At 49.1% G+C, this 26,386-nt stretch overlaps 1 long non-coding RNA gene across 1 annotated transcript in view; it reads right to left on the bottom strand.

Annotated features, from left to right (window-relative positions):
- Positions 1-25,761, bottom strand: part of LOC119979132 — a 44,231-nt gene extending 18,470 nt beyond the window's left edge. The window contains exon 1 of the long non-coding RNA XR_005463647.1: positions 25,546-25,761. This is a non-coding gene — a long non-coding RNA (uncharacterized LOC119979132). The remainder of the gene's footprint in view (positions 1-25,545) is intronic.
- Positions 25,762-26,386: the final 625 nt, after the last annotated feature.

The raw sequence follows: 26,386 nt of genomic DNA, 5'->3' as shown, positions 1-26,386 counted from the left end.
GTCCGCCGAAGCTGAGTGTGAGGCTCTTGAGATTACATTGGAAATCGAGCCCAAGTAAGAGTGGGGCGCAGAGGTCGGGGAGTACGTACAGCTGGGAATTAGAGTAGCTGCCGCCCTGAATCGTTAGGGTCGCGATGGTGCGCCCTTGTATGTGGACCGAGTGTCAGCCCGAGGTGAGGGAGATAGTTTGCCGTGCAGGGAAAATAGGGAGCGAATAGCGTCTTACCAGGTCAACATGTACGAAGCTCTCGGTGCTCCCGGAGTCGAAGAGGCACGGTGTCCTATACCCGTTGATTTGAATGGACATCATCGAGCTCTGGCGGTGCTTCGGACGCGACTGGTCCAACGTGACTGCGTTGAGTTGCGGGTAGTCGGCGGCTCGATCAGCAGCGCTGGAGTGGCCCCGTGATGACTGTCCGCGGAGGTCGTAGTCGTCGAGGTGAACTTCGGTTGATGGCACGTGGCGGGTGATGAAGATGGCACCCAAGATGGCCGCCGCCATTGATCGCACGTGGCGGGCGGCGAGGAAGATGGCGTCCAAGATGGCGGACCCCATGACTCACACATGGCCGGCCGCGTGGGGGAGGATTGCCAAGATGGCGGCCCCCATGAGTCGCACATGTCGGGCGGAAGCGGAGTCGGCAGCATTACGGGGTCTGCGGGCCTGTGAGTTGTGGGGGCGAGTGCTCTGGACTGCGGGGGAGTTAGAGGGTTTTGATTTTGCCAGGCATACTCTGGCATAATGTCCTTTGCGACCGCAGCTGCTGCAGGTCGCGTTGCGGGCCTGGCAGTGCTGCCGTGGGTGTTGGGGCTGGCCACAAGAATAGCACGCTGGCGCTCCATAGTGAGTGGGTGGCCGCGTGGCGCAGGCCTGGGGCAGTCGCTGGTCGGGGGTCCACGATGGGGTCGCTTGGTCCGCGGGGAATGAGTTTAGACTGCGGAACGCGACCTCCTTAGTAGTTGTTAGCTATACCGTGTCCTCCAAGTTCTGGGCCCCTTTCTCGAGTAGTTGCTGGCGCACATAGTTAGACCGGAGCCCCACAACGTATACATCACGGACAGCGAGTTCCATATGCTGGGAGGCCGTTACAGCCTGAAAGTTGCAGTCCCGAGCAAGGGCTTTTAAGTCGCGCAGGAAGTCCTCTAGCGACACTGCAGGGCGCTGGCGGCTGGTAGTGAAAATGTGCCGTGCGTAGACCTCGTTTATCGGCCGCACGTACAATCGGTCGAGCATAGCAAGGGCCTCAGTATAGGAGGTGCTACAATTGAGTTGCGTAGAGATGCGATGGCTCACCCTTGCGTGCAGTAGGCTGAGTTTCTGCTCCTCTGTCGTCTCGGAGGTGCTCGATTCAGCCAGGTAGGCCTTGAAACACTGAAGCCAGTGTAGGATGATTTCCTTCGCCTCTGCAGCCTGTGGGTCGAGTTCTAGTCGATCAGGTTTGAGGGCTGATTCCATAGTAGTTTTCTTCAAGTTTTCTAAGACTATTAAATTGATGTGACCATCAATTTACTCGGTACACGATTGGAAGTAAACTGTGGTTTTAATAGTCTTACAACTGAGCCTGCCTGCGACCAGAAGAACTGAGGGCAGGCTCACACGGCTGCAGCACATTATACTTCTGGTAGTGGGAGGGGCCATGGGCGGAGCCGAGGGTGGAGCCCTGTACAAGCTCCTCATCTCCCCCTATGGGCAGAGCCGCGCAACGGCTCACGGACAGAGTCCACAAGGACATAATACTATACAATACAATACAGTGTGAATTAAATTCACCACACTGAGTCTGCACACGTACAGATGGGACGTTTGACAGCATTGAAGGTGCTATTAATGTAAGGTTTGTCATTGTTGAAGTTGAAAGCAGAACTCCCAGGAAATTATCCCTCAGAATTGCGAAAAGCTCACACAGTTTAACTTCAGTTCTCTGCTTATCTGGGCTTTGAGCAGCTCGGTATTGAAATAAATGAGGAAACAAAAAGTCCTCCTGTCCATAAGTTTGAATTTCTGCCAGGCCCCTAATCGAGGATAATAGTTCATTAGTGATGTTTGATTGGTTTCTTTTCTCTCCCACATGACCTCTTCAGTTAGAAGGTCAGCTCGTGGATATAAATGAATGAATGCCTACATTGAAAACAGTAGTCAAATATTATTCTGATGCTTTTCTGGTAAAGCATATTTATTAAATATTGTGCTACCTCGAAAACGGACACTTTATTACATCAACTGAGTGGAAAGTTCAAAGAGCAGGGGATTAAAGTAGTTTGAAATCATTCAAATGTGCGGTAGATGAGAATTATGGTAGTTCTTCTTCCTGGAACTCAGGAAATAGCACCTAAGAAATGAATAAGAAGCAGGGCAGTTAGGACTAATGATTAGTGCCATTGTTATGTTGCACTTCAATGGTGTAGGCTTCAAGTTTTTTTTAAATTTAGAGTACCCAATTTTTTCCCAATTAAGGGGCAATTTAATAATAATAATCTTTATTGTCACAAATAGGCTTACATTAACACTGCAATGAAGTTACTGTGAAAAGCCCCTAGTCACCACATTCCGGCACCTGTTCGGATACACGGAGGGAGAATGTCCAAATTACCTAACAGCGCGTCTTTCAGGACCACAGAGTTGTGAGGCAACAGTGCTAACCACTGTGCTACCGTGCAGCATGGTCAATCCACCCACCCTGCACATCTTTTTAGGTTGTGGGGGTGACATGGGGAGAATGTGCAAACTCCACGCGAACAGTGACCCTGGGCCAGGGTCGAACCCGGGTCCTCTGCGGCGTGAGGCAGCAATGCCAACCACTGTGCCACCATGCCACCCTTTGGTGTAGGCATCAATGACCATGCATGTAATAACCTGCATGGGACCTACAGGTTGGGAATGCTTGCTTTCCCCGTGCACCTTGTGAAGTACAAGCTCCCCTGCTAGGGGTGGGGTATCTCAATTACCCCAGTGTATATAAGATCAGCCAATAAGGCACCAACCGAAGAGAAACCCGGTCGGGGCCTACTGAGTAGTGTGTATATAGTTGTGAAAATAAAAATTTCTTCTTATTTCACTTCCTGTGGACTCCCCGTGTCCTTTTTAAAATGTGAGTAAGAGTGAAAGAAGGCAACTGCGACTGGTGGAATTAACCACATGGCAAACTTCATATAGCCATGGATCCTATGTTCAATTCCACGTGTTGAGACTATAGGGCTGGATTCTTCCGCCATGCCCGCTGCAAGAACGCCATGGGTGAGGCACAGACAATGAAGAAGTCCGGCGACCGGAAAATCCCGCCCATAAGTACGTGAAGATGGAATATTGGTTTGTCAGTCAGGTTCAGTCCAGTCGACATAAAAATAATTGTGAGAACAAGCCATTTGTAATTGATGATAAGATTTACTCAACTGGCAACTCCTGGAATCAACCAGCATCCAGTGTGCACATGAAGCCAAAAGTATGTCAATAAGCCTTCATGAGAGAAATAGGATTAGTCACATTTCTAGGGCTTTTAGACGTGTTGTAAATCCAGAGGACTGCTTTCTATTAGTTATTGGCATAGATTTGTCGTTAATATCCCTGGAATAAATGAAGCTGCACATCCATATTATCAAGTTTTACAACTGATTGTTACAAACAAACACATTTAGACAGTTTCTACTTGTACCTCCATTGAGACACTTTTGCCTGAAGTCCAATGGCATATTTTGTATTCTTAATTTATTTTAAAAAATAAATTTAGAGTACCCAATTCATTTTTTCCAATTAAGGGTCAATTCAGCGTGGTCAAACCACCTAGCCTGCACATTTTTGGGTTGTGGGAGCGAAACACACACAAAGACGGGGAAAATATGCAAACTCCACACGGACAGTGACCCAGAGCCGGGATCGAACCTGGGACCTTGGCGCCGTGAGGCCGCAGTGCTAACCCACCGTGCTGCCCCATATTTTGTATTCTTGAAGTTCTTTTATGATTGCTCGTAATTCAATTTCTATTTCTTGAAATTCTATTATCGAGTAATTATTTTTTGTTGCCCATATTCTGTTTCCTCCAGCAAGAGGAATATGCTAGGATATACTTCCAGTGGCTTTAATTTCTTCCCAGTAACTGACCAAAGAGATTCATGTGTGGGCCTTATACAGTCAGAGCCTATTTGGCCAGGAGTGGGGAGGCTGGGACATCACAGCTGAGTTCCATATTGTTATCATCCAGACAAGTATACTTCTAGCAAAGATTTCCTGGTCGGTAATTAGGAGGAGAGAGCATAAGCAGTCTTTGGCTAACAAATTCAGAGTTATTATAGCCAATTTAGTAACTGCCATTTCAGCTACGGTGAGCTAATTTAGCGTATAGAACAAACCAAGGGCGGCACCGCGGTGCAGTGGTTAGTAGTGCTCAAGGCTGCACCCCCCCCACCCCCCCCCAACACCTCACCCCCACCCCCCGCCACACCAGCAACTCAGAATTTTAAAGATCGGGGAGCCATATTAAAGGCTACCCCAATACACAAAAGTGAAAATAGAACACTGGGAATATCGGGATTCCCTACCCGCATTCGCCATTCACGCCCAATAAGAACGGGAGCGGAAAATCCCTTGGGAGCATTTATTATTTTACAGGCACTATATAAATACAAGTTGTTATTTGTTGCCACACCTGGGAAAATAAAAGTTGCCCGAGGTTGTCCATAAAAGAAGCAGTTCCAAACAAACCACCACCACAGAGCAGGCTCGAAGGGCTGAATGGCCTCCTTCTGTTCCTATTTTCTATGTTTCTATGACCAGGGGGCCAAAAACCGGAGCCAGTACATCAAATGGCTCTGCTGTTTCTTCACAGCGAATGAAATAGCAGGATAAGACAGGCAGTCTGCTGGCCCTGAAGAGCCCATCTCCATTTTAGTGGCCATGCTAAAATGGCCAAGCTTTTTGAGTTTGGTGCTGTATTCAGCGACATGCTGTGTGACTGCTTAGTTTGATAATCAACAATATAAGCATCCAGAAAGAACTCGTGGCTGAAACTAGAATCACGTTAGACAAAGTGATTGAGATAGCTCAGGCGACAGAGTGCGGCAAAAAAAACACATCTGAGCTCCAAAGCGTGCCAGATGGTGAAGTGAATCAGTTGTGGGGCAGTATGGCTGCAAGGCGTGTGGTGAGATCAACAGGCACAGTGGAAAACCAGACACAGTCCTTGGGACTGGATCAAAGTCAGAGAACTGGGAAAAGAATGGGTTGTCAGTCCAAGACAGATGCGGATTGCTATCGATGTGGGGGAGACCACCCACGGGAAGTTTGCCACTGTTGGGAGTTTGTCTGTTTTTGGTGCGATTGAAGAGGCCATATCTAGGCACGTTGTGTGAGCACCCCAATGCGAGGGAGCAGACGTTTGATTACACTCGAGAAGGGGCTCAGACCCTGAATTTGTGCAGCATGATGGCCAAGTCGTTGATCTATACGGGCGAAACCTGAGAATTCTTGGGGCCACCAATACGCCAGTAGCTGGCAAAGAACAGGAGGCCCAGGTGTCTTTGATTGTCGTAGAGGGGCACAGATTAAGCATGATGGGAAGGCAGTGCTTTCAGTGAATTGAACTAAATTGACTGGAAATCTTTCCAACAGCATTTTTCAAGACTTTCTGTGGAGATACGAAGACGTGTTTCACAATGAGTGAGGCGGGATCAAGGGTGTGAGGGCCAACATTTATATCGAGCCAGACTTAACACCAAAGCTCTTTTGGGAAAGACCAGTCATTCACAACCTGCATTAGAAGGTAGAAGCTAAGCCAAAACGATTAGAGGAATTGAGAATAATTAAGTGCAATTTTCTGAGTAGGCAGCCCCCATAGTCCCCACGTTGAAGCAAAGCCAATCAGGAACAAAATATGGGGTTTACAAGCTGACAACCAAGCTGTCCAGGGTAGATAAGGATCCAATTCCCCAAATCGAGGACCTCTACACTAAGCTGGCGGGTCATCTCACCTGCTTCAAGATGAACCTTAGCTATGCGTACCTGCAATTGGAATTAGCAAAGAGCCCCAAAGGTGCGCCACAATCAATACACATAAGGGCCTATTTCAGTACACGAGGCCTTTCGGCATTTCCTCGGCCTGCGCTATTTTTCAGCATACCATGTAAAACCTCCTTCAAGGAATCCCAAAAGTGATGGTCTACCTAGACAATGTTTTAGTCACTGGGGTCACACATGAAGAGCACATGTCAAGTTTGGAAGAGGTATTGAAGAGATTCAGAGATGTGGGAGTCCATCTTAAACGTGAGAAATGCACTTTCCAGACTACAGAGTGACGTACTTGGGGCTCCGAGTGGATGTCACAGGTCAACACCCACTCGAAGAAAAAGTCAGAGTCATACGCGAGCTCCCGGCACCCAGGAATGTAGCCGAGTTTAAGTATCTCCTGGGAATGGTGAACTATAATGGCAGGTTCATTCATTAAAAAAATAATTTAGAGTACCCAATTCTTTATATTTCCAATTAAGGGACAATTTAGCGTGGCCAATCCACCTACCCTGCACATCTTTTTAGGGTGTGGGGGTGACATCCATGCAGACAGGGGGAGAATGTGCAAACTGACACACGCACCCACACCCCCAGATCTCACACACACATCCACACCCCCAGATCACACACACCCACACCCCCAGATCTCACACACACATACACACACCCACACCCCCAGATCTCTCACACACACCCACACCCCCAGATCTCACACACACATACACACACCCACACCCCCAGATCTCTCACACACACCCACACCCCCAGATCAGACACACACACACACCCCCAGATCTCACACACACACACACACACACACAGGTCACACACACACACACACACACCCACACCCCCAGATCACACACACACACCCACACCCCCAGATCAGACACACACACATACACACACCCCCAGATCACACACACACACCCACACCCCCAGATCTCTCACACACCCCCACACCCCCAGATCTCTCACACACACCCACACCCCCAGATCTCACACACACATACACACACCCACACCCCCAGATCTCTCACACACACCCACACCCCCAGATCAGACACACACACATACACACACCCCCAGATCACACACACACACACACCCCCAGGTCACACACACACACCCACACCCCCAGATCACACACACACCCACAGCCCCAGATCTCAGACACACACCCACCCCCAGATCTCTCACGCACACGCACACACAAACACCCAGATCTCACACACGCACATCCAGATCTCTCACACACACACACAGATCTCACATACACATACACACACCCACACCCCCAGATCTCACACACAAACCCACACCCCCAGATCAGACACACAGTATACACACACCGCCAGATCACACACACACACACACCCCCCCAGGTCACACACACACACACACACACACACACCCCCAGATCACACACACACCCACACCCCCAGATCTCAGACACACACCCACCCCCAGATCTCTCACACACACGCACACACACACACCCAGATCTCACACACGCACATCCAGATCTCTCACACACACACAGATCTCTCACACACCCCCAGATCTCACACACACGCACATCCAGATCTCTCACACACACGCACCCCCCCAGATCTCACACACACACCCACCCACACCCCCAGATCTCAGACACACACACACACCCAGATCTCACATACACACACACAGATCTCACACACCCCCAGATCTCACACACACCCACACCCCCAGATCTCAGACACACACACCCATACCCAGATCTAACACACACACACTCAGATCTCACACACACCCAGATCTCACACCCACACCCCCAGATCACACACACACACACCCAGATCTCACAGACACACACCCCCCCCCCCGCTCTCTCTCTCACACACACACACACACACCCAGATCTCACACCCACACCCCCAGATCACACACACACACACAGATCTCACAGACACACACACCTCCGCTCCCTCTCACACACACACACACACAGATCTCACAGACACACACACCCCCGCTCTCTCTCACACACACACACACACCCAGATCTCACAGACACACACACCCCCAGCTCTTTCTCACACACACACACACCCAGATCTCACACACACGCACACACAGATCTCTCTCTCACACACCCCCATATCTCACATACCCACACACCCCCAGATCTCTCTCACAAACACACACCCCCAGATCTCACACACCCACACCCCCCAGATCTCTCTCACAAACACACACACCCAGATCTCACACACACACACAGATCTCTCTCTCACACACCCCCAGATCTCACACACCCACACACCCCCAGATCTCTCTCACAAACACACACACACACACCACCAGATCTCGCACACACACTCATACACACCCAGATCTCGCACACACTCTCACACACACACATATCTCACACACCCACACCCACACCTCCAGATCTCACACACACACACAGATCTCTCTCACACAAACACCCCTAGATCTCACACACACACACACACATGTGGTGAATGTAATATATGAATGTATATATACTAATTCACACTGTTATTGTAAGCGCAGTAGCGCCATCCTACCACTAGAGGGAGTAGCGCTGGGAGCACTTAGGAACTTGTAGTGGGCTCCACCCTTGGTTCCGCCCACGACTCCTCCCCCTAGTGCAGCTGCATAAGTATCCGTGTCCAGAGTCAGCCTGGGTCACTTCGAGTTCATCAACGGGTAACAGGCTGGCTCTGAAGTAAATCGATTAAAGCCTAGATTCACATCGGAAGCACGTGTCTGGTGAATTGATGGTTCCATCAACACACACACAGATCTCTCTCACACACACACACAGATCTCACCCCCACCCCCAGCTCTTTCACACACACACAGATCTCTCTCACACACACACACACACCCACACCCCCCAGATCTCTCTCACACACACGCCCCCAGATCTCACACACACACACCCAGTTCTCACACACACACACCCACACCCCCCCAGATCTCACACACACACACCCCAGATCTCACACACACACACACGCGAACACACCCAGATCTCTCTCACGCACACAAACACACCCACACAGAGCCAGATCACACACACACACACCAGATGTCAAACACACACACACGCGCACACACCCAGATCTCTCTCTCACACATACACACGCACCCCAGATCTCTCACACACATACACACACACACCCAGATCTCTCTCACACACACGCACACAGATCTCTCTCTCTCACACACACACACAGATCTCACACACACACACACAGATCTCTCTCTCTCACACATACACACCCCAGATCTCACACACACACACACCAATATCTTTCACACACACCCACACACACACACCCCAGATCTCACACACACACACACACACACAGATCTCTCTCACACACACACACACAGATCTCTCTCTCACACACACACACACATCTCTCTCTCACACACACACAGATCTCTCTCTCACACACACACACACACCCCAGATCACACACACACCCAGATCTTTCACACACACACCCAAGATGTCACTCATACACACCCTCCAGATCTCTGACACACACACCCAGATCTCACACACACACACACACACATCCATATCTTACACACACACAGATCTCACACACACAAACAAAATGTGCAAACTCCACACAGAGAGTGACCCTGGTCCTTGGCGACGTGAGGCAACAGTGTTACCCGCCATGCCGCCCCTTAGCAGGTTAATTTTAAATCTGGCCATGGCATTGGTACGTCACGCTCGAGAAAGTGAAGTTCGAGTTGAGGGGATGGATGGAAGGGTTGTACAACTCATGGGCTTCGTTTATCATGCATTTTCAAAAATTGGATGACATCGAACATTAGGGGGGGGTGGGCTGTGAGGGGGGGTGGGCTGTGAGGGGGGGGGGTTGGAATATATAGGTTACTGGTGATTATGTATGGGATGATTGTGGATTCTTGAATTCTTTTTCTTTTGTGTTCTGTATTCAAAATGTTGGGGGCTGTTTGTGGGTGGATGGGATAAAGGCATTGTTAGCCAGGGGATTGCCATTGTATTTGTTATTGTTGATTATCTGTCGGTGGGTGTATATTTTTAAAAATAAATTTAGAGTACCAAATTCATTTTTTCCAATTAAGGGGCAATTTAGCGTGGCCAATCCACCTATCTTGCACATCTTTGGGTTGTGGGGGTGAAACCCACGCAGACACGGGGAGAATGTGCAAACTCCACACGGACAGTGACCCAGAGCTGGGATCAAACCTGGGACCTCGGCGCCGTGAGGCAACAGGGCTAACCTACTGCGCCACCGTGCTGCCCATCGGGGGGGGGGGGGGTGTATATTTGATGAAAATGTGAAAAAGGAGAATAAAAATATATTTTTTTAAAAGATGGAAGGCGGATCAGAATGGCCTCAAGCATTTTTTTACAAGCTCAGCAAAGCTACGCCCAAATTGAAAAGGAAGGACTAGCCGTCATCTATGATATTAAAACGTTCGACCAATATGTTTACGGATGGCATTTCATAATAATAACTGACGGAAAGCTATTATTGGGTCTTTTAAGTGAGGACAAATCGATACCCCCAATTGCCTCTGCCAGGGTGCAACATGGGTTCTTGATGATGGCAGCCGATAGCAATACTTTCCAACACAGGCCACGCACTCAAATTTCCAATGTGAATGCCGAGTTGATTCCCCTTGACAAGAAATCATCTTGGCATTGAATTTCCTTGGTGTCATCAGGACACATACAAAATTGGACCCAGTAAGGTCCAGTATTATCCAAGGTGAAACAGATGATACAAACAGGCTGGCATCATGAGAAGCCTGAACAGTTGAGGCTCTGCTGAACCTGCAGGGATGAACTCACCTCCGATGATGGAGTAATTCTGTGGGGCTCTCAAGCCATCGTACGAGCCCCAGCAAGGGAACCCCTCTTGCAGGAATTATATAGTGCCCACCTGGGCCAGACAAAAATTAAGATGCGGGCTCGCAATTATATCTGGTGGCCGTGTTTGCGTGGATCTCACCCCCACAACCCAAAGATGTGCAGGGAGATGGATTGGTCATGCTAAATTGCTCCGTAATTTAAAAAACAAATCTGGTGGCCGGGTATAAGTAAAACTATCGAAAATGTGGTATGTCAATGCATCCACTGTCAGACTCAGCAATTGTTACCTCCTTCGGCCAATCTCCCTTGGGAGTGGTCGGAATGCCCATGGACCCAAGTGCATGTTGACTATGCAGGCCCTTTCTTGAGCAGGATGTTTTTCGTACTGTTAGATGCTCATTCCAAATGGTTTTCCATACAAGTTTCATAGAATTTACATCGACTCTGCACCGGCTCTTGGAAAGAGCACCCCACCCCTCCACCGCACCCCACAACCCAGCAACCCCACCCAACACTAAGGGCAATTTTGAACATTAAGGGCAATTTAGCATGGCCAATCCACCTAACCTGCACATCTTTGGACTGTGGGAGGAAATCGGAGCACCCGGAGGAAACCCATGCACACACGGGGAGAACGTGCAGACACCGCACAGACAGTGACCCAAGCCGGGAATCGAACCTGGGACCCTAGAGTTGTGAAGCAGTGTGCTAACCACTATGCTACCGTGCTGCCCAGTGATAGGAGCTATGACATCAGTGGCCACTGTGGACACCTTACACAGCCCTCCAGAAGCCATTGTATCCAATAATGGCACCCCTTTTGCTGGGGTCGATTTGCAACACTTTGTTCTGACAAATGAAATTTAGCATACCAGAATGGCCACATTTCAGCCTGGATCCCTGGCGGAAGGGGCTGTACAGACTTTAAAAGATCTTATGAGGAAGCAATCAGACTGGCCATTGCACAATGGGCTGACCAACTTTTTATTGTTCTACAACAAGACTCCCATGGCACCATGGGGTCATGCTGGCTAAATTGCTTATGGGTCATTACCTCAGTACTCATTTGGACTTGGTACTTCCAAATTTGGCAGGGAGGGTGGAGGCACGTCAGGCCTCCCACAGAAGTCAACATACTTCACAAAAGGATGACAGATCATTTCAGGTGGGTGACCTGGTTCTAGGTCGGAATTTCACCTCGGCCCCACTCTGGTTAGCTGGGCGGATCATGTCCCAATCTGGACCCGTAACGTATGTGGTAAATGTCAATGGCAGGACTGTGCAGAAGCATGTTGACCACATGAGGAGACAGGGAAAAGTAACCCCATTCCAGAACAGATGGCTCCAATCAGTGCCATTAGTGCTCTTGTGGCTGTTCCAGAGTGGAGAGAGCTGGGAATTTCAGAGTCAGCCCTACCTGGAGTCCAGGTGGAAGCTGGTGAGGTGAGCAGCCCCACAGAAAAAGTGGAGCCTCCTGAGCTATCGTCTTCTGCAGGCAACAAGACTACCATAGGGACGGCGGAGCCAGCTGGGGAGGTCTGCGAGGGCGCAAAGGTATGACTAAGTGTGTGACTCCCTTATGTCTTTTTACCTTGTCACTCATACATAACAATTGTATATAGCTTATTTTGTAAAATTAAATAAGGCACTAGAGGGGGGGGGGAAGGATGTGGTAGCGTGGCCTCTTTAAGGAGCGAGTCTTGTGGTCCAGGTGACCGGCTCTGAACCAATCGCGCAGGAGCCTGCAAACTCTGACCAATAGGGAGAAAGCGTGGGGCCCTGGGAGCCGGGGCCCAGGCAGTGTGGACCTCAGAGCCAGAGAGTCAAGACCTAACCCATCATTGCTGTGTGCCTGTATATAGTTGCCTCTGCCTGCTGTTAATAACCCCCCTTTGTTGTTACTGGAAGTCTCCAATGTATTATCTCGAGCCACCATACCATGTTAAACCTTTAAATTTGTGTGTATTTGTTTTTTTTTTTAAATAAATTTAGAGTACCCAATTCATTTTTTCCAATTGGGGGGCAATTTAGCGTGGCCAATCCACCTAGTCTGCACATCTTTGGGCTGTGGGGGCGAAACCCATGCAAACACGGGGAGAATGTGCAAACTCCACACGGACAGTGACCCAGAGCCGGGATTGAACCTGGGACCTCAGCGCCGTGAGGCTGCAGGGCTAACCCACTGCGCCACCGTGCTGCCCCTTGTGTGTATTTGTTAAGCTAAAGGGGGGAGTAAAGGAGTATTGTATTGTAATCCAATTCTTTCATGTTTAATAAATGTTTTTTTCTTGTTGTTAAAACTAATTATTAGGGCAGCACGGTGGAGCAGGGCACAGTGGTTAGCACTGCTACCTCATGGCACCAGGGACCCAAGGTCGGTCCCGGTCCTGGGTCACTGCCAATATGGAGTTTGTACATTCTCCCTGTGTTTGCGTGGGTCTCACCACCACAACGCAAAAGATGTGCAAGCTAGGTAGTTTGGCCACGCTAAATTACCCTTTCATTGGAAAAAAAATAATTGGGTGCTCTAAATTTATATTAAAAAAAACAATTATAAGTTCTCTGATGCTGTTCCACTGTGTTTTATAAGAAAAACTAAAAGTTGGAGTCTTTTGAACCAGAATCCCATTCTGGGATCTTCCTGTCCCGTTATAACATCAACTAGGGTGATAACACTATATACAGCAGTGCAGAAAAGCACCACCATGTTACTTGTACATTGGCGGAGAAAAGGAATAGATGAAAATGGATCAGGTCCAGGGATGCCTTTGTCGCAGATAAATTGCCTGCCTGGAAGTATGAGATCGCATTGTTCTTTTTCCAAAGAAGAACAGATAATGGTCTTGGTAACAATGATCCCTCAACATTACTACAGATAGATTAACTGGTCATTCATCTCACTGCTGATTGTGGAATGCCTCTGTATCTTTCCTGGTAGTCACATTTGCTAACAAAACAATAGTGACTTCATTTCAAAGTAATTTATTGGCTGTGAAGTTCTTTGGGAGATCAGGTGGATATGCTACATAAAGTACTATTAAGAAGCAAGTTGTAGATAAAGTTGCGCAATGTTGAAAATCTACCATTCTTTACTATGTGAGGATAACTGATGAGTTACTTCTAACTTCCTCAGCAATAACCTGCTCACTGAAGTTCAGTTTGGGTACCGCCAGGGTCACTTAGCCCTGGCCTCATTACAGCCTTGGTTCAAACCAGGAACAAACTTCACGCCGAAATCGGGTCCAGCGCCGGTCCAGCGGTTCTCCAGGACCCAAGAATCGGCGTGAGCGCGGAATACGCCACACGGCTGAGGGCCCATTATCAGAGGCCAGGCCAGCGATCCTCCGCTCCCGATCGGCCAAGTTCCCGACGGTGTGGAACTAACCTGCTATTGCCGGTTGGGATGATCGCGTGGCGGCTGCAGACTCAGTCCGTGGCCGCCCTGGTGGGGGGCGGGGGGGATCGGACACCTGAAGGGGGGGGGGGTGGACATTATTGGCAGCCGGGGGACAGATCCACGCGGTCAGATTTTCGGACGCGCGGCTGATCGGGGGGTCTCTTTTCTCGGTGTGGCTCCGCTGTCCAAGTCCGTCATGGCGTTGGCTCGGCCGCTGGAGGCTGCTGTCGTGCGCATGCACGGACTCAAAACCGGAAGTGCGGGGGGCCTGTATCCGAGCTAAAGCTGCGTGAATTACTCTGGGTCCCTTCTAGCCCCCTGCAGGTCATTGAATCAGTTCCACTTTGTCCCAGGAATAGAGTAAAACACCAGCGTTCTTACGTCGGCATGGGGACATAGTCCCATTTTGGGAGAATCCAGCCTCTGAACTCCAGGAGTGAGGTAAGAGTGACTGCCCTTGGCATCAAGGGAGCATTTGACTGAGTATAGCATCAAGGAGCCCCAGCAAAACTGGAGTCAATGAGAATAAAGGGGAAAACCTTCCGATGGTTGGAGTCATGCCTCAGACAAAGAAAGATGGTTGTGGTGGTTGGAGGCCAATTATTTCAGCTACAGCATCTCACTGTAGGAGTTCCTCATTAGTGTCATAGGCCCAACCATCATCAGCTGCTTCATCAATTACCTTCCTTCCATGATAAGATCTGAGGTAACGTTGTTCGCTGATGACTGCACAATGTTCAGCCCCATTGGCGACTCCTCAGATACTGAAGTAGTCCATGTCCAAATGCAGCAAAACCTCGACAATACCCAGGCTTGGGCAGACAAATGGCAAGTAACATTTGCGCCAGACAAGTGCCCGGCATTGACCATTCCAACAAGAGAGGATCGCACCTTGACCTTCAATGGCATTATCATCACTGACCGAATCCTTCACTATCAACATCCTGGTGGTTCCCATTGACCAGAAGCTGAATTAGAATAGCCATAGTCCATAGTACTGTGGCTACCAGACTTGGAAATATATCGTCGTTCCTTCACTGTCAGTGGGTCGAAATCCTGGAATTCCTTCATTAGCAGCACTGTGAGTGCATCTACACCTGATAGGACTACAGCTGATCAAGAAGACAGCTCACCACCACCTTCCCAAGGGCAACTAAGGATGGTCTAGCCAGCGATACTCACATTCTGTAAATGAATAAAATAGAACTTAGAAAATATGTGACTCAATCATTATATGGTGCTTATGGTGGTAATTGTTCCCACTTTACTACTAATTTGAGTTATGCCAAGGCGGCATGGTGACGCAATGGCTAGGACCTGGGTTCGGTCCTGGCTCCGGGTCACTGTCCATGTGGAGTTTTCACATTCTCCCCACGTTTGTGTGGGTCTCAACACACAACCCAAAGATGTGCAGGGTAGGTGGATCGGCCACGCTAAATTGCCCCTTAATTGGAAAAAGAATAGAATTGGAAATTTTTTTAAATGTCACTGGTGTCCTTTAAGACATCTTGAGAAGGTTTGAGGACATTTTTCAAATGAAAGGTACCAAAGCCAAAATCTGCCTCAATCCTATTTGACAACCAAGTTCTTTACAGCCAGATCAGTTCCCTATGCCCTTCATCAAAAGGTTGAAGCAGAGTTTAAGAGATTAGAAGAACTGGACATAATCAGATCGGTTCATGTGTGGGATTCTCCGCCAGCGGGATTCTCCATTTTGCCGGCGCCCGGGGGTTTCCTGACGGCATGGGGCTGCCCCACAATGGGAAACCCCATTGACCGTCTGGTGTAATGGTGAATCCCGCCGGCAGGTCGAAGCAGAAAAGTGGAGAAGGGTAGCAGGGTGGCGCAGTAGGTTAGCCCTGTTGCCTCATGGTGCCGAGGTCCCAGGTTCAATCCCGGCTCTGGGTCACTGTTCGTGTGGAGTTTGCACATTCTCCCAGTGTTCGCGTGGGTTTCGTCCCCATAACCCAAAGATGTGCAGGGTAGGTGGATTGGCCACACTAAATTGCCCCTTAATTGGAAAAAAATGAATTGGGTTCACTAAATTTATATTAAAAAAAGAAAAGTGGAGCGACGGGGCAGAGAATCCAGTCCCAGTTCTCTCAAATGGGCAGCCAGCACAGTCACAATTCTCAATCTGGATTGTCCCAAAGGAAACCTTGTGGACAACAAATTAACCATAAATCAAACTTCCCACATGGATCAGTCCCCAATCCCCTGGATCGAGGATCTCTACATCAAGCTAGTGAGAGGCCTCACCTAAATTAGATCTCAACCATCATAATCTTCAATTAGAGTTGGATGAGGAGTCCCAGAAGTTTGCCACAATAAATACCCATAATAAATATGCACAAAGGCCTCTTTCAGCACACGAGGTTGCGATTTAGTATTGCACCAGCCTGCGCCATTTCCCAGCGTTTGTTGGAAAACCTCCTTCAAGGAAATTCCAAGGTGATGGTTTATCTCAACAATGTGTTAGCCACCGGCAGCACCCTTGAAGAGCACGGGCGCGATTCTCCCGAGTTACGAAAAAGCGGGAAGCTGGTGTCAAAAACGGGCGCGTTTGACGCCAGCCTCCGCCCCCCCGACCGGGAACCGATTCATCTCCCCGGTCGGGGCTAGCATCGCGCGGCCGTGAACTCCGGCATCGCGGGCTTAACGAATTTTGTTAAGCCCGCTAGCCAAAGTTAGCGACGGCTGACGCGTCAGATGACGTCAGCCGCACATGCGCGGGTTGGACGACTCCAACCCGCGTATGCGCGGATGACGTCATCACGCATATGCGTGAAACCCGCGCATGCGCGGGCCGTTATGCCCCACAGAAGCCCCGCGGATGGATCCATCGGGGCGGCGGAGGGAGAAAGAGTGTGCGGGGTAAGTACCCGCTGCCTGCGATCGGTGCCCACCGATCGCGGGCCCATGGCACCCTTGGCACGGCCGTGGTACGGCCATGCCAATCGGTGCCATGGTTCCCGAGAACGGGACCTTACAGTCGTTTTTACGAACGGTCAGAGCAGGTGTGTTTTACGCTTGTAAAAACGGCCGTAAAGGCCTTGGAAATCGGCCCATCGGCCAGGAGAGAATCGCTGCTCGCCGTAAAAAAACGGCGGGCAGCGATTCGTGTCGGGAGGTGGACGTGGGGGGGGGGGGGGGGGGAGAATAGCGGGAGGGCGTCGGACCAGCGTGTCCGTAAAAATTTACGCCGCCCGCTATTCTCCGATTTTTCGTAAGTCGGGAGAATCGCGCCCCACATGTCTAGCCTGAAAAAAGTGTAAAGAAGGTTTAGGAACGCGGGAGCCCATCTCAAATGTGAAAAATGTACATTTTAGGCATCAGACGTGATATATTTGGGTTTTTGAGTAGATGCAATATCTCCTCAGAGAAGGTCAAGGCTATCCATGAAGTCCCAGTACCCAAGAATATAAGTGAGATCAAATCGTTCCTTGCTGTGGTAAAGTATTATGGGAAATTCATTTCAGGTTTGGCCACAACATTGGAACCATTACACCAGATACTAAAGAAGCATCAATGGAGGGAGCTTCAGGAGGAATTTTCAAACCTGTGAGTTCACTTCGACCCTGGAAAACTGATTGTGCTCACATATGTTGCATCCCCTTATGGTATAGGGCAGTATTAATCCACAAGATGGGGAGGGGAAGCACGGTGGCACAGTGGTTAGCACTGCTACCTGACGGCACCGAGGACTCGGGTTCCATCCTGGGCCTTGGTCACGGTCCGTGTGGAGTTTGCACATTCTCCCCGTGTCTGCGTGGGTCTCACCCCACAACCCAAAAAAATGTGCAGCGTAGGGGAATTGGCTACGTTAAATTGCCCCTTAATTGGAAAAAAGAATTGGGTACTCTAAAATTAAAAAATAAATTCCACAAGATGGGAAATGGTTTGGCGTACCCCGTCACTTTTTCCTCGAGGATCCTTTTAGAAGCCAAGTGGAACTATGCTCAAATTGAGAAATAGGGTTTAGCAGTCTTTACATGGTGTGAAGAGATTCCACCAATATGCATATGGATGGTAATTTGATCTAGTCACCGACCATAATCCGCTACTGGGCCTTTTGAGGGGGGGCAAACCAACACCACCAATAGCCTCAGCTAGGAGGCAGCGTTGGACCTTATTGCTGGTGCCCTACAATTGCTTCGACCAGCATCGCCAGGCATGCAGACTGCTCATGCAGATGCATTGAGCTGAATACCCCTTCCGTAAAGGGCACCACCTCTCCCAGTACGCCAAGAGATCGTGTTGGCCTTGAATTTCTTAGACACCTTGCCAGTGTTGGCTGGCCACATTCATAACTGGACCCAAAGGGATCCCGTATTACCAAAAGTAAAGAGGGTAATTCAGACTGGGTGGCACTATCAGGGTGGCACTATAATATATCCGAGCACTTGAGGCCCTATTTACCCCACCAAGGTGAATTAACCTGGGAGGATAGTGTGATCTTGTGGGGCTCGCAAGTTGTTCTGCCACCAGCCAGGAGGTTTCTCTTAGAGGAGCTGCATAATGCCCACCTAGGCCAAACATAGATGAAGATGCTGGCTCGCAGCTATAGATGGTGGCCAGGCATTGACATAGCCATGGAAGAAATGGTACAGAAGTGTCAACCCTGTCAGATTCAACAGTCCCCGCCTCCTCTCTCTACCCTTGGCCAGGTTGCCCATTGATCCGAATCCACATTAACTACATGGGCCCTATCCTGGGCGATATTTTTAGTTTTGGTGGACACCGACTCCAAGTGGTTGCCAAAACAGACGCTGGGGACCACGACCTCGGCCGTGACAGTGGGCGCCTTGCGCTGAGTATTCCCTATTCATTTTTAAAAAGTTTAAAATGCCCAATTCTTTTCTTCCAATTAAGGGGCAATTTGGTGTGGCCAACCCACCTTTCCTGCGTACATTTCGGTTGTGGGGGTGAGACCCACGCAAACATGGGGAGAATCTGCAAACTCCACCGGACAGTGACCTGCGCCTAGAATCGAATTCAGGACCTCAGCGCCGTGAGGCAGCAATGTTTTTTTCTCATGAATTAAGAGTACCCAATAATTTTTTCTAATTAAGGGGCAATTTTGCATGTTCAATTCGCCTACCTTGCACATCTTTGGGTTGTGGGAGCGAAACCCACACAAATATGGGGAGAATGTGCAAACTCCACACGGACAATGACCCAGAGCCGGGATCGAACCTGGGACCTCGGCGCCGTGAGACTGCAGTGCTACCACTGCGCCACTGTGCTGCCTGTGAGGCAGCAATGTTAACTACTGTGCCAAGAGTGTTCACTATTCTTGGACTGTCGGAGTCCAGTGTTCACTATTCATGGGCTGCTGGAGTCCATTATATCAAACAATGGCACTCCTTTTACACGGGATGGGTTCCAAGCCTTTGTTCAAGCCAAAGGCATATGCCACCCAAGAATGGCATATCATTTGCGTCCAACGGTTTGGCAGAGAGGGCCATTCGGACCTTTAAGAACACCATGTGGAAAGAACTGCCATGCCACTGGTTTGCCGATTTCTTTTTGTTGTCATACAATTCAATCCCCACCACGCCATCAAGGGGGCCATGCCTGCCGAAATGCTGATGGGCCGTCACTTCAGAATTCACTTGGATATACTTTTTCCTAATTTGGCGGGGAGGGTCGAGACATGTCAGGCCTCCTAGAGACGTCAACAGGCTACACAGGGGCGATAGATCGTTCTGGGTGGGGGACCCAGTCTTGGTTCGTAACTTCGCTTCGGGGACGCTATAGATAGCCGGACGGATTGTGTCCCAGTCAGAGCCTGTGTCATATGTGGTGAATGTAAATGGAAGGACTGTCAAAAAGCACATTGATGGCAGCACGGTGGCGCAGTGGGTTAGCCCTGCTGTCTCATGGCGCTGAGGTCCCAGATTCGATCCCGGCTCTGGGTCACTGTCCGTGTGGAGTTTGCACATTCTCCCCATGTTTATGCGGGTTTCACCCCCACAACCCAGGCTAGGTAGATTGGTCACACAAATTGCCCCTTAATTGGAAAAACTGAATTGGATACACTAAATTTATTTTTAAAAAGTGCTTGTGTGGGTCTTGCCTCCACAACCCAAAAGATGTGCAGGGTAGGTGGATTGGCCACACTAAATTGCCCCTTAATTGGAAAAAAAGAATTGGGTACTCTAAATTTATTTTATAAAAAGCACGTTGACATTTGAAGAAGTGGGGTGGGGGGGGGGGGGGGGGGGTTGGAGGGGCGATGATGACCCCCCCCAATTCAGAGCAAACAAGTCCCACTGGTATTGTCAACACTCTAATGAATGTTCCTGAGCAGCGGGCCAACTCCCAAATTAACCCAGCCAGTTATACCTTTGGAGGGTGGTGAAGTCAGTTCTCCTATCACCAAGGCGGTGTGTAATAACCCTCACAAGACCCATGGGGCCCACTCAATTGATCTCGCCGTGAGATGCGGAATATGAGTTCCCCCACTAGTGGGTAGTTCCACCATTGAGGTGGTGTGTAATACCCTCATGAGATCCACGGGAACATTGCAATTGATCCCTCTGTGAACTTGTGGAATATGAGCTCTCCCACTAGTGGGTGGAGGCCCATCCAGCTGGGGCTCATAAATTTACCTTATGAAAGTTGACTCGGACTGGGACTGGCGTGATCGGTAGTCCCAGTCAGGACCTTTGGACTGCAAGCTGCTTTACTGTGTGTTGGTTTATTAAATACTGTTTAACTTACCTTTTCAGGGATCCTGAGCTTTATACGGTACCTCCTGTACTATCATTGGCTATTGGCAATTTGACTACTTTGAACAATGTCAAATGTGCAGGCAGACTCCGGAGATCTGGAGGCACTTGGAGGTTCCTGGACCGATTCACTCTTTGATGAACTCTTTTCCCCCGGGTGACTTTTGCCATGTAAATGGAACTTGTACATAGTAATTGTGTGAAATGTAATAAGGGATTTGCAAGGGGGGTGGGCGGGGAATGTGATAGCATGCCCCCTTTAAGGAGGCAGGCCTGGTGAATCGCATGACCACCTCAGGGACAATCGCGAACCCCGGCCAATCCAATGGCGGGTTTGTGTGGGGCTCTGGAAGCAGGGGCCCAGGAAGTGTGGACCCATCCTAATGTGTTCTGTACCTGTATAATTAACAGCCTTTGCCTTTTGTTAATAAACTCCTTTGTTATTACTGGGAGCCTCCAGAGTTTTTCTCGAGCCACCACAGGCTTATTCCTCCCATTTCAATTAACCTTAAACATCCATTGTTTTTCAAACATGTAATGATATCAGATGGGACCAGACCCACAGGTACACATTGCCTCAGTGTGGAGAAACTGGGTGGCTAAAAGCTCCCAGCACTATATATAGCTTAGCATGAGCCACCAGCTGTACAAGAGGGGAGGGAAACAATGATGCAGGGAAAGAAGCAGAATATAAATAACATTCATGAAGCTTGTTAGAACATTTTTATAATTGCCAAGTGACACCATTAGGTGGCAGGATTCCATTTCTCCCTGTTTTGACAACATTCGCAATTCCTGAAAGATTTTCTTTCATTTTAAAATGCTGAGGGTTCATAAGCACTATTTATATTTCAATAGAATCATCAATAATTTTTTTTTAAGAATATTTATTTAGAGTGGCACTGAGGAGATGTCTGTTGTACATTTTCTAAAATCATTATTTGGACAAATGGTCCTCTCCCAACCGCCATATTGTTCCAAGGTTGGAGAGTTAGGGCCATTTCGTGTTTGGTTATGATCGCATTTTCTGTGTAGTTGCCCCACCAGAAATAAGACAGAATTTTCATTTAAATGGTGTCTTCCGTAACCTTCCTTACAGTCAATGAACAGGTAGTCGAAATGCCAGCTTGTGCAAGCTGGATGTATGCTGAAACAGTGGGTGACCACCACTTCCCAGTTTCATTTGCTCCCAAAGAAGCTGACAAGATTGGCCAAGCTATCCTGAAAAAAAATGTTAATGTAAACTGGAAACCCCGAGGGCGGCAAGGTGGCGCAGTGGTTAGCACTGCTGCCTCACGATGCCGAGGACTCGGGTTCGAACCTGGCCCCAGGTCACTGTCCGTGTGGAGTTTGCACATCTCCTGGGGGTTTCACCCCCACAACCCAAAGATGTGCAGTGTAGGTGGATTGGCCACACTAAATTGCCCCTTAATTGGAAAAAAAGGAATTGGGTACTCTAAATTTATTTTTAAAAGATTGGGGAACTCTGTAAATTGGGTATCTAATGCACCTCTGAGGAAGACTTGGCAGGGAAATGGGATTTTTACTCCTCTGGTTTCCTCTTTTGCTCCCCCTTGGGCTAATGTTTGTTATCAGTGCAGGACAGCACTTGGGTTGTTGGAATTGGTCTCAGTCTCAACAATAGCAACAGCTAATATTTATAAAACGCTTTTAACATGATATAGTAACACATGATCAAAGAGATAGGCTTTAAGGAGCGAACTAAATGGGGAAAGCGAGACAGAGAGCTGGAGAGGTTTAGAGAGGATATTCCAGAACTTAGGATCAACTAAATGCCCGACACCGATGGTGGAGTAATTCAAATTGCGATGCTCAAGGAACCAAAGCAGATATCTTGGAGGATTGTTAGGCTGGAGAAGATTACAGCGAAAGGGAGGAACAAGGCCTTGAAGGGATTTATAAATAAGGATGAGAATTTTAAAATAAAGATGTTATTTTTAAAAAAATTTAGAGTGCCCAATTAAAGGGCAATTTACTGTTGCCAATCCACCTAGCCTGCACATCTTTGGGTTGTGGGGGTGAAACCCATGTAAACACAGGGAGAATGTGCAAACTCCACACAGACAGTGACCCAGAGCTGGGATCAAACCTGGGACTTCGGCGCCATGAGGCAGCAGGGTTAACCCACTGCGCCACCGTGCTGCCATGAAGATGTTGTTTGATCGCGGGAGCCAATGTAGGCCAGCGAGCACAGGAATAATAGATGAACAGGTGTTGGTGCGAGTTAAGATATGCCCACAGGATTTTGGATAACCTCAAGCCATCATGGGGAGGTGGTGGCATAGTGGTATTGCCACTGGACTAGCAATCCAGAGACCCAGGGTAATGCTCTGGGATCTGCTTTTGAATCCCATCATGGCAGATGATGACATTTGAATTCAATGAAAAGTGAATGTAAAATCTGATCATGGAATATAAAGTCTGATCATGACCGTGGCATCATTGCCAATTGTTGTAAAAACAACAATGGCTCACTAATGTCCTTCAGAGAAGGCAATTTGCTGTCCTTACGGTAGCATGGTGGTTAGCATCAATGCTTCACAGCTCCAGGGCCCCAGGTTCGATTCCCGGCTGGGTCACTGTCTGTGTGGAGTCTGCACGTCCTCCCCGTGTGTGCGTGGGTTTCCTCCGGGTGCTCCGGTTTCCTCCCACAGTCCAAAAGATGTGCGGGTTAGGTGGATTGGCCATGCTAAATTGCCCGTAGTGTAAGGTTAATGGGGGGATTGTTGGGTTACGGGTATACGGGTTACGTGGGTTTAAGTAGGGTGATCATTGCTCGGCACAACATCGAGGGCCGAAGGGCCTGTTCTGTGCTGTACTGTTCTATGTTCTATGTTCTAATTACAAACAAGAAAAAACACACTACAGCTACAGTAATCTATGTATATAACTCTTAATGTATTCTCCTTAGTATTCGCAAATATAGTATAAAATCTAATAAATCAAAACCCATTTCAAGAGTGTGGCCCAGCACACTGTAACCTCACTTGAGTGGGACTGATCCTTTCCCTGAGATCCAGCCTCCAACCCAAAGATATGCAGGGTAGGTGGACACGGCGGGGGCGGGATTCACACCGTCCCCCGGCGATTCTCCGACCCGGCGGGGGGTCGGAGAATCACACCCCAGGTCTCCCTTTCCAAATGGCGGCCCGATCTCTGACAAAATTTCAAACAATGGGCTTGACTGGGGAAAACCTCCCCAAGGCACAAAAGAATGTCTAAGGGCAGGATTTTCCGGCCTCGCATCCCAGCGACTGGAGAATCGCACCAGAGGTCAATGGACTTCTCCATTGTCTGCGTCTTGCCTGTGGCGATCATACAGTGGGCGTGGCGGAAGAATCCAGCCCTGAGAGTTGTTGAAGAACCATGTGGATCTCACCCAAATAGCGGGCGAGAAAACCCTGCCAAATTTGCCCAAAATGACATTTTGGGCGCAATCCAATGGCCCCTCTGTGCCCGAAAAGCAGCTCACTCCGGCGTAGTGTGGCCGATAAAATCCGGGAGAACCCGCTCCCTGGATCTACCCGGCTCACAACGCCTCGTGAGAAGCAATGTGATCTCGCGAGACATTGCGATGTAAATCCCGCCCATTGTGTGCTGGGTCACTTTTTGGCGTATCTGCATATTAGAGCGAGACAGGTTGTCTCTCTCTAATGTGCAGATTCCAGAGGTACCTGAGGCTTTGGGATCTATCCCCTTGGGTGGGCGCTGTTGAGCATTGATCCCCACAAACGTGGACCTGACGGGGCGGCTCTCGTTGGGGGTCTCCCAGGGGATTGGAGGCCCCCAGCTGCGTGCCCTTTGGGCACGGTGGTGCCTTAGCACTGTTGGTGCCACGTCCAATCCCCTGGGAGCCCCCATGAGTGCTGTTCCATCTGGTCCCTGTTTGTGGGGACCAGTGCTGAACGGTGCCACCTGAGCACCTTGGGGTACCCTCCGTGGGTATTGGGGGGGAGTGTGGGAGAGGCCGGGGACTCTCCTACAGTGTGTTCGGGCTAGGGGTGCGGGGGCTGCTTCGGGGCCTCTCACTACACTGGGGAGTTCCGGCGAGCAGAGATCCCCAGTGTACAAAACGGGGCTATATGCGGCCTCGGCTGCATATTCTCCCTGAGGACACTTATACAACGCGAGCTGTGAGCGTCGGGAAACACACGGCCAAACACGCTCGCGGACTTTGTTCCTAATTAGTTGAATCAAACCCTGAGAAATATTTTGGTTGAATTACGCCCACAGAGTCATAAAGGCTTTACAGCATGGAAAGAGGCCCTTCAGCCCATTGTATCCTCACTGGCTATCAAGCACTTATCTATTCTAATCCTATTTTCCAGCACTTGGCCCATAGCCTTGTACGCTATGGCATTTCCAAATACTTATCTACATACTTCTTAAAATGTGTCAGGGTTCCCGCCTCTACCATCCTTTCAGACAGTGAGTTTCAGATTCCAACCACCCTTTTGGTGAAAAGGTTTTGCCTGACATCCCCTCTAAACCTCCTGCCCCTTACCTTAAATCTTTGGCCGTCCGCTAAGGGGGAAAGTATCTTCCGATCCATGCTATCAATGCCCCGATAATTTTGTACACCTCAGTCAGGTTCCCCCCTCAGCCTTCTCTGCTCCAAAGAAAACAACCCCCGCCTGTCCAGTCTCTCTTGAAACATTCCAGCCCAGACAACATCCTGGTCAATCTCCTCTGCACTCTCCCCAGTGCAATCACATCCTTCCTATAGTCCGCCGACCAGGACTGCACACAGTACTGCAGCTGCGGTCTAAGTTGTCTGTCTGTGTGGCTAGAGAAAAGAAAATCAACTGTGCTGAGTGAAATAAGCATTGGAGAGCCAGGAATAGGATGGGGCAAAACAGACTTCACAACATCATCAATAAAAATTATATATTTGGGTGATTTGTATAATTTATTTTTGAATCACCCGTGTGAAGTAATGTGGGCCGGATTTTGCTTATACCTGTCGCTCAGCTCAAGTGGAGTGTTGCACGATACATGCCTATTCAAATCACAGCTCCTTGGCTGAGTTCTTTGTTCCTGTTTCTGTCCTTTTGCAATAGCAGCTGATGGCCTGCAGATGGCTGCAAGAGAGCAATTCTAGGAACTTAACCCATTCAGTGCTACATCGCTATCTATTCTTGTCCTGCATGTTTTGGGATGAATACAATGAGCAAAACATTCTGGGGGGGATTCTCCATTCAATGCCACTCCTATGGAGATTCCTGATCGGGCAGAGAATGGAGTGTCAAAGGGAAAACAGGGCAGGGATTCTCTAAAAATGTGGCTAAGTGTTGACGCCGGTGTAAACGCAGGAGTATTTCATGTCTGCGTCAACGGGCTTCTTG

The sequence above is a fragment of the Scyliorhinus canicula genome, chromosome 15, assembly GCF_902713615.1.
Source record: "Scyliorhinus canicula chromosome 15, sScyCan1.1, whole genome shotgun sequence".
Taxonomy (NCBI): domain Eukaryota; kingdom Metazoa; phylum Chordata; class Chondrichthyes; order Carcharhiniformes; family Scyliorhinidae; genus Scyliorhinus; species Scyliorhinus canicula.
Note: the sequence above shows the minus strand (reverse complement) of the source record. Positions and strands in the feature narration are given on the sequence as shown.